The following is a 9,182-nucleotide window of genomic DNA, read 5'->3' as shown; positions in this document are numbered from 1 at the left end:
AAAATCTGCAAGCTCAACATGTACCCCGTCCGCAGAATTGAAAACAGCCGATCTACAAGCATCCGCAACACCTTTTTCAGGGCAGCCTTACATATTGGCAGACTGCACAGTAAATAATGATGTAACGTTTCTTCCTACACAAGGTGTTACCAATGACACTAATTAAATCTCTGTTCCATTTAGTGTAGCAATCTCTCCAGTGAGCCAACATTAAAGGAGTAGTTCACCAAAAACAAATTACTTATTTTTTTTATCAATTACACACACCATGAAGCCTTGAATTCATGGAGATCTTTTTGTTTTTGTCGCATTCCTGAGCCAATTATTTGATGACCAGGTCATCGGTCAATAGGAGACTCAGTAGGAGACTCAAAACTCACCGGTCCTCAAATTATTGGCTTAGGAATGCGACGAAAACTAAAAAATCTCCATGAATTTAAGGCTTCATGGGGTGTGTATTGTGTAGCCTAACTGATAGAAAAGAAGTATTTTTTGGGGTGAACTACTCCTTTAATAATAGCCCCCTGACTGTTTGAGTAACACCTGTGAATGAAGTAACATTCATAACTATATGGTTTTTAAAGGCATATTAGAGCCACAATAACCGGATTATAGACCAAGGTATTGGTAATGATTATGTCTCTTTAAGAATTTAACATTCTGTTGGACTGAAAGGAAGGAAACGAAAGTGAAAAGTTGACAATCACGACACGATTGAGGCACAATCCGTGTAGGCTAGACGCAAGAAGAGGTAAGAGATCATCAGCCCAATATTTGACATGTATTTGTAATATGTGAGCTATCTATGCCATTTATTAACTCCTAAAATTGACAAAAGAACACAATATCCTTCCCTGACTTCTTTCTTTCTTTTTAAAGAAATCCTACGTTAAACTAGAATAGCCTATGTCTCCGTCAGACATACGCACATCGAGGAGTAGTCCACGCACGTCGGCCTACACCGCACATACCCTTATTCGCTAATAATAGGCATTATGTGGGGGAAATAAGGGGTGAACCTTATAGGAACCATTACAAAACTCTTTCAACTGTTATATACACACACGTTATTTATAAATGGTAACATAAAAAGTCCTATGAAATCGCATTGGTGCAAAGTATTGAAAGATTCTGTTCTGAGGGATTTTTTTTTATTTACTGGAGTATTACCAATTTCCCATACTTTTACTTCTACTCCACTACATCTCCCCTCTACAATTATTTGAAAACTTTGGTTACTATAGTTACTTTGTAGATTTAGATTATTATTTGAAAAAACAGAAAAGCTCACAATGCGAGCTTGTAGATCTGCTATTTTCAACAGATTTTTATACATTTTAAAACTTGTGAAATTGTACATTCTGTATAATGAGTAATGTATAATTGTGGTATATTTTGATGCCAATACTTTTATACTTTTACTGAAGCAAATTTCGATTACCAGACTTTTACTGCACTTGTAACAGAGTATTTGTACATGTCGGTATTGGTGATATTTTTTGGTTAAAACAAAAAGTATTTTGTTAAAAGGTTAAAACACTATATTCTGATAGTAATCATTGCTATAGAGTGTTTCTTCAGTAACAGGAGTCTCCCCGTCTCTCCAGCTCTTTAATAAACAGAAAATACATTTTCCGGTAGGTGTCAAAATCTCAGCCAATCAGGAGAAAGTACCAATTTTTAAGCTTCATTTTTATAGTGTTCCAGTTTCAATTTTGCCTGCTCATTTCTTAGTGTCATCACTTCCAATTTCACTTGTTTAATCTGTATCCTGATTGAGTTCTCTATCCTGATTGGATAAAATTGGAAATGAAACTGAAACTGAAACGAAAATGCATTTTCTGTTTTATAAAGAGCTGGAGAGACAAGGAGACTCCTTTTACTGAACAAACATTCTATAGCAAAGAGTACTATTAGAATATAGAGCTATTTAACACTTATTTTAACCAAAGAAAATCACTTACCCTACCTTTAAGTAACAAATGTGAGTAGCCTACTTCTTCCACCACTGGAAATGCGTCACATAATCACACTTGAGAGGAATGAACACGGAAATGCAAAGCATACGAGGAGAAGCCCAAGCAAGTGATTCTACAGACTCAGAGCTGTGCCAACACATCATATTTGTCACACTGCTTTGCCAGTCGTGTGACAAATCCTTTAATCTGCGACTAGCTCTCGGTTTGCACTTAAACTTTTTGGACCGACCGACAGGGTGGTTTACTGTGTAGTCGCAGATAAAAAAATGTCAACTGGTGTCTTTAAGAAACCAGTTGACATGTATTTCTTATCAGCAACCACAGTAGCCTAATCCACTCTGTGGGTTGTTGCCTACTTGCTTGCTCATTATTGAATAAACTATCACTTAAAGTTGGCCTGCCAATATGAATTTTTGGGTAGTGTATTGAGTAAAGTGTTACTGTTTCTGATTATTTATTTTAACACTGGATGCATGCTGATCCACCCAGGGCTGGATTAAGAACACAAAGGGCCCTATACGCCTAATTTAAAAGCCCCCCTAAAAATGATCATCATTATATTTTCAGGGGCTCTCTCATGTCTCGCCTATTTACGTGGAAAAACTAAGTTGCTCAGTTGAAGCCAAAACTGTTCCAGACAGTCAATCAAATAGAGCGCCGAAGTCCTGACATCACTGCTATCCACCTGGGTCACAGCATTACATTTTGTATTGAAACCCCCATAGGGGAATCTTAGATCACCTCATATAAGAACTGCGTTCCAAAAAGAAACAAATCAACCGGGTGATTTTACTCATATGGATATGAAGCATCGACTGAAGGTGGAAATGTACAAATTTGCCCAAAGAGTAATACAATAAATGCTAGAAACGAGTCAAACGACCCAACGACTACATTTCCCATTAACGTGGCTGCTGTAGGGTTACCTGTTCGGAGGTCCACCACATCCTGCAGCATGATGCGGATCCTGGAGCAGGTCTGACAGTGATTTCAGACCCGGAAGTGAAGTTTTTAAGACTTTTTTAAACAATGCAGAGCCTCCCCCCTGACAGAATCGCCCGGATGATTTGCTTATTTTTGGAACACAGTTCTTATATGACGTGATCTAAAAGGCCAATACAATAACACGTCCACAACTTGCGAACTTACCTCATGTAGGCCTATGCTATATGCACCCATTTCAGCACCATGGACAGCGAATGAGGCGTCAGAGTTGAATGAAGTTCTCTGATTCACAGATGTCAAGTGAATCAAGTAATGCTGCTCTAAGGAAGATGCAACAGTATGCATTGGACGTTGTTCTGTCTATTGTAGAAACAAGTGAGCCACGATACCGCAGTACAAAGGCTCCTTACAAGCGAAAGGATGTTCTCCAACAGTTCCTGGGAAGGCAGGGCTTCTCTTCGAGGAAGTTCTACTTTGAGGTTTATGTGGGAACGAAGATGGAATGGTGTTTAGGTGTGGCCACTATTAACAGTAGAGAGGCAATTCCTCGGCATCTCGACAGTGGACTCTGGGCTTTATTGCATCGTGACGCATCGTGGCGCATTGTGAGCTTGTAGATCGGCTATTTTCAAATGGCCGAACTGTATAGGGCTGAAGTGGTTAATGTATGTTTTGTAATAATAATCAAAATCTACAAGGTAACTAGTAACTAAAGTTTTCAAATAATGGTAGTGGAGTAAAAGTATAATATTTGCCTCTGAGATGTAGTGGAGTAGAAGTAATAGTACTGAAAATTGGAAATACTCCAGTCAAATAAAAATACCTCAAAATTGTACTTAAGTACAGTACTTGAGTAAATGCACTTAATTACTTTCCACCACTGCCAACCAGCAGCACTCATCATCCACACAACACAACTCCCGTCATTGCCACGACAACCACACTCTGCCTATTGCCATGGGAACGCACAGTCTCCCTGCTCCCATAATCCATTTCTCAGCCAACAATGAGTATTTGACACGGTTCACACATGGAGACAAGCTGGATGGGGGGTGGGCGTGTGTGGCTGGCAGCAGCCTCTTCTGCACTGACTGTTGTATACACACACACACACACACACACATGCGCGCGCACACGCACGCACGCATGTGCACGTGCACATGGCACGCACACAGCTCACGCTCACTTCAAGGCGTGTTAAATGTTGTGTTAGATGTGCTAATATGTGAGTGCAGAGTCACTCATTTTACCACAAAAGAAAATAAATGCAATGTGACAATATTACGCTTCTGCAAATGTGTATGTAATCTCATTTTGATCGTATCTTGTGTAGGAATAGATGAGGGATGAAACTAATCACAGCAAAAGCGAGCTCTTGTTTAATTAACCCTGACATCCCTCATTTGGGCCAAAAATAAATGAATTACATTTTGAAAGATAGCAAAAATAACAGATCTACAACCTCAAAATACGTCACACTTGTAGATTTGCTATTTTCTCTACCGTCTGCCATTTGTCGTATGACGACTTACAGTATAAGAGGTTAATTTCCGAAGCCATTAATGAACGCGTGTTTATCAGCAGATGGAGCTCAGACATCATTCTAAACATGGCTTCAGGAAGCTGTTCACCTGATCAGACATATTGCTTCGTTGTCGATCAATGTTATCTTTGTAATCGCATGTCAGCAGCATTTTGTTGTTGTCGGGCAGAAACCTTGTATCTCAACAATTCAATATTTTCCTTTTATGTTTTTTGTTGTTGTAAATGAATGCCCTACTTCATCATACAAGAGTGACAGCACAGACATAGTGAAAATAGCAGATATACAAGCACTGTGGGCTTGTAGATCAGCTATTTTCAAATTTTTAAAATTATTTTAATTTAAAAAAAAAGGAATGGTTTTGGACATACAAGGTTTCAGCTATGATTTGCTTGTATGTCTCCCCCTGTCTGTCCTCCCTGTGTGTGTGTGTGTGTGTGTGTGTGTGTGTGTGTGTGTGTGTGTGTGTGTGTGTGTGTGTGTGTGTGTGTGTGTGTGTGTGTGTGTGTGTGTGTGTGTGTGTGTGTGTGTGTGTGTGTGTGTGTGTGTGTGTGTGTGTGTGTGTGTGTGTGTGTGCGTTTCTCCAGAAATAAGAGAGAAAATGATGAGCTGGCTCCTCCTCACTTCGCTCAGCCCCCAACCCCCCATCATGGCCACCCGGCTGAGGGATGGAAAAAAAGGAAGAAGAGGTTTATGAAAGAGAGAGAGAGAGGTGAACGGGGGGGATGAGAGGGATCGGGACAGGAGGAGGTGATGGAGGGAATGAGGAGAGGTGACTGTGGAGTGGATTGATGGGTGTATATGAAATGAATAGAGGGATATACCAGAATGGAGCCATGATGAGGGATGAAGCAGAGAGGATGAGACACTGTACAGGAGGCTGGAAGGAGAGAGTGAGTGATAGAGGTGAAGAGGAGGATGGTGGGGATATACTGATACAGTATATCCGTATTGTTTGACTTTTTTTGACGGCATAATTATGTATCTATACATCATTTTTAACCAGTGGTGGAAAGTGACTAAGTACATTTACTGAAGTACTGTACTTAATTACAATTTTGAGGTTGTAACTGTTCCAGAAGGAGAGACAGTGGTTTCAGTTATAATTATAAATATGTTTTATGTAAAATTCATGTACACACTGGGTAAAAAGTAATTTATTCATCATATCTTTATGAATAAATAGTACTAAAAGTTACAATAAATATATTAAAAAGGTTTATATAGTACAAGATTTAAGGTAAAAATGCTGTGCCCATTGCTTAGAGGGTTTACGGTAAATTGGGCAGAGAGTCACATGGTCAGGGTGAAGCTGTCAATCAAAGTCAGAAGCAAGCTGATAGTTGATCCAGAGAGGTCATGTTTAAGACAGAGAGAGAGATATAATAATATTCCCAAAGTTCTGCACACAAGGTACAGTAAATGCTTATTGTATTATGTGCCTTTCATTGATTTGTGATGTATTGTTGTGTGCATTGTAATGTATAAGTTAAACTTTGTTTGGAAGACTTCATTGTAAAATGTCAATAATTGGATGCACCTGTGTGGACTCACTAATCAGAGGACTGTTTCATAATGATTATGGACTCAACTGAACAAATGTATGTTTTATTTCTTTTATAGTTTTCACTGTGTCTTTTATGGTGTCTGTTTGGAGGAGTTTGGAGAGTTTGGAATAAATCCCAGAAAAGACATCTGTATGATGCGTGGACATTTGTTGAACCTGTGGCAGCTACAGAGGTATTTGTACTTTACTTGTTTATTTCCAATACTCCACTACATTTTTTGGAAAACCTTTTAGTTAGTAGTTACTTTGTAGATTTTGATTATTATTACAAAACATATATTAACCACTTCAGCCCTATATACATTTCGGCCATTTGAAAATAGCCATCTACAAGCTCACAATGCGTAGCAATGGGACACATTGAGAGCTTCTAGATCTGTTATTTTCAAAAGTTTTTTATGCATTTTATACATTTGAAAATGTTGTGAAATGGGACATTCTGCATAATGAGTACTTCTACTCTTGGTACTTTAAGTACATTTTGATGTCAATACTGTACTTTTACTCAAGAACATTTTCAATTCCGGACTTTTTCATGTAACATAGTATTTCTACATTGCAGTATTGATACTTTTACTTTAGTTTAAAAAAAAAAAATACTTTTTCCACCACTGATAATTATGTATCATTTTTAACCACTTTCAACCTGGTATCCCTATTATTAGCATATAGGCTAAAGTTTTCCGATCTACAGTACAAGCTCACAACGCATGGTGACAGTTGGGAGTCTGTAGATGAGCTTTTTTTGAGAAAATGTTAATAAGACTTAAAGGTAGATATTTTTTGATTCAAACTGAATGTTTTGTGTTAAAGCTCTATATTGTGATAGTAATCATTGCTAGAGTGTGTTCAGTAACAGGGGTCTCCCGTCTTTCCAGCTCTGTAATAAACTTTCTCTTTAATACATTTTCAGGTGGGTGGGACTCAATTTCAGTGAGTCATCACTTTCAATTTAATTTGTTCATCCTGTATCCTGTATGAGTTCTCTCTTCTGATTGGATGATGTTGGTATCCCAAACTGAAAATGCACATTTCTGTTTACTAAAAAGCTGGAGAGACAGGTTACTGAACAAACACTCTAGACTAGAGCAATGAGTACTATCAGAATATAGAGCTATTTAATACTTATATTTTAACAAAGAAATATCACTTACCATACCTTTAAGCGGTTCAATAAAATAGAATTGCTTTTTTATTTTAAAATATCAGTCAAAGCATCAGTAATTGATGGTCTATCTTGGTCACCGGACGTCTGGCATCACCGACTATGCCACCTACCTGAGCTTTGCACCTCGTTTAAGTAGCCATCATCAGCCACAACCTGCAGAAACAGAGGAGAGAGAGCGAGAGAGGTCAGATGCAAATTCAGAATCTTGTTCACAGTCGATCGCACAAAATGTGAATACTGACTTTGTGCATTTCACAAAATGCAGTGCGGCTGCAGTTCTGTTACACAAAAGACAGAATGGTTTCTGACAGACCGCTTCAACACGGCCTTGCAGCATTGTGCAGAGTCTATATAAGCCTGCCAAAATGAAGTCTCGTGTCAGACGAAATCTTTCACTTCATCCGAAGCAGATTCTATCCATTAGAGCGGCGGTTCTCCAACTTTCTATACCAGTGTACACCCGCCACAGTGTTCTTTTCTGCTGAGTATGGCCTTCACCGGCACAAAACATTCTGCTTTCCTGATACTGACACATTTTTTCTTAGCTTTTTCTTTTTCCTTTTCACGGGTTCTCCCATTTTGTCCTTGTTTTCAGTTGTACGTACATAAGTGGTTGTACGTTTCAACCACTTATCTTTTTTTTTTTCTTTCGACTTTCATTATTCAAAACTCACTCAGGCCTTGTCAAAAATGGATACAGCGAGCAAGCTGGCAGCTTGGCTGATTTGGTGTAGACTAGGTGGGAAAATGAGTAGACCAAGTACAGAGGCAACGGTCACGATGACTAAGTATTGAGGGTTTAACTGGTTAATATCTGAAAATACATAATAATTAACATGAATGAACATATCAATAGAAAAGATAACGTGTAAACAAATAAACAAAAATATTAATTGACATAACACTGATGATAGTGCTGTCAAACAAGTCTATGAAGCCATCTATGAAATGTAGTCGAGGTCCCTGCTTTGTCTCTGTCAGCTAAGGGGTCCTTGGCCTGAAAAATGTTGAAGACCCGTGCCATAGGGTTACTAGTACACCATTTGAGAAACACTGCATTTGAGCATTCACGTCTCTCTGTTGCCCTCACATTTGGTTTAAGCACCGAGTATGTTGATAAGGATGAGGCCGCACAACTCTTACCTTACCTTTCGACAAATATAGTCTTCCTCAGGGTTTTTTGAAGTTCAAAAAACCCTGAGGAAGACTATATTTGTCGAAACGTTGGTTTCATTTCATTAAACTTTCTGCATCGTGGCTAAGAGTTGTGCGGCCTCATCCTTATCAACATTATTACCTGCCGTGGCCAGCACCTCATCAACACAGGTGTGCGCTCCATACTCTGTGTTTGCCTTAAGCACAGAGTATGAAATAACATGAAATGATATGCACCACAATTAATATCCTTGACCACTTAAACTCTGTATACTTCCCTGTATGTACGTCATATAGTGAATTTAGCCAGGCTTGCAGATCTGCTATTTTGCCAAATGTTTTATTTGCTCTTAATGGCCTACTATTTTTGCCAAATGTTCGACTACTGTGACATGCCAAGAATACGGACATTACAGTTCAATTGTTTAATGCAGTTTTTGGTATCAGCAATAGACGTATTTTTAGCAGCCCTTACACAATCTAAACTAGATATTATACACATTAAAGTGTAATACCATTTAATGTATGAATGAATGTCTGGCGCATCATCAAGAGGCCTATTTATGTGACCAACTCTCCGCCAAAGTCAGAAACCAGATAACCCGAGACTCGATCTTTGCAGCATCATCGAGACGTAAATTCCAGCAGTATTCCATTTCAAGCTACATTTGTGAACGTATCTGCTAATGGGTGGATCAATAGGCTTCAGAGGCAGGGGAATTACCATGAAGCGGGAACAGAGACGGGAGACTCCACATGAAATGTGACTGGATGCTTTGTGTACAAAAAAAAACATGCACGCTGAGACGAGAAGGCCTTCAGATG

General features: G+C 38.8%; 1 pseudogene across 1 annotated transcript in view; it reads right to left on the bottom strand.

Annotated features, from left to right (window-relative positions):
- The window catches only part of LOC311060221 (neurotrypsin-like), a 49,961-nt pseudogene that overhangs the window by 34,554 nt on the left and 6,225 nt on the right, over positions 1-9,182 (bottom strand). The window contains exon 2 of the transcript in view: positions 7,313-7,355. The product of the transcript in view is annotated as a neurotrypsin-like (transcript). The remainder of the gene's footprint in view (positions 1-7,312; positions 7,356-9,182) is intronic.

Source organism: Gymnoscopelus microlampas, assembly GCF_963454915.1.
Source record: "Gymnoscopelus microlampas genome assembly, chromosome: 14".
NCBI classification, from domain to species: Eukaryota; Metazoa; Chordata; class Actinopteri; order Myctophiformes; family Myctophidae; genus Gymnoscopelus; species Gymnoscopelus microlampas.
The sequence above is the reverse complement of the archived record's forward strand: the minus strand, read 5'-3'. Positions and strand labels throughout refer to the sequence as shown.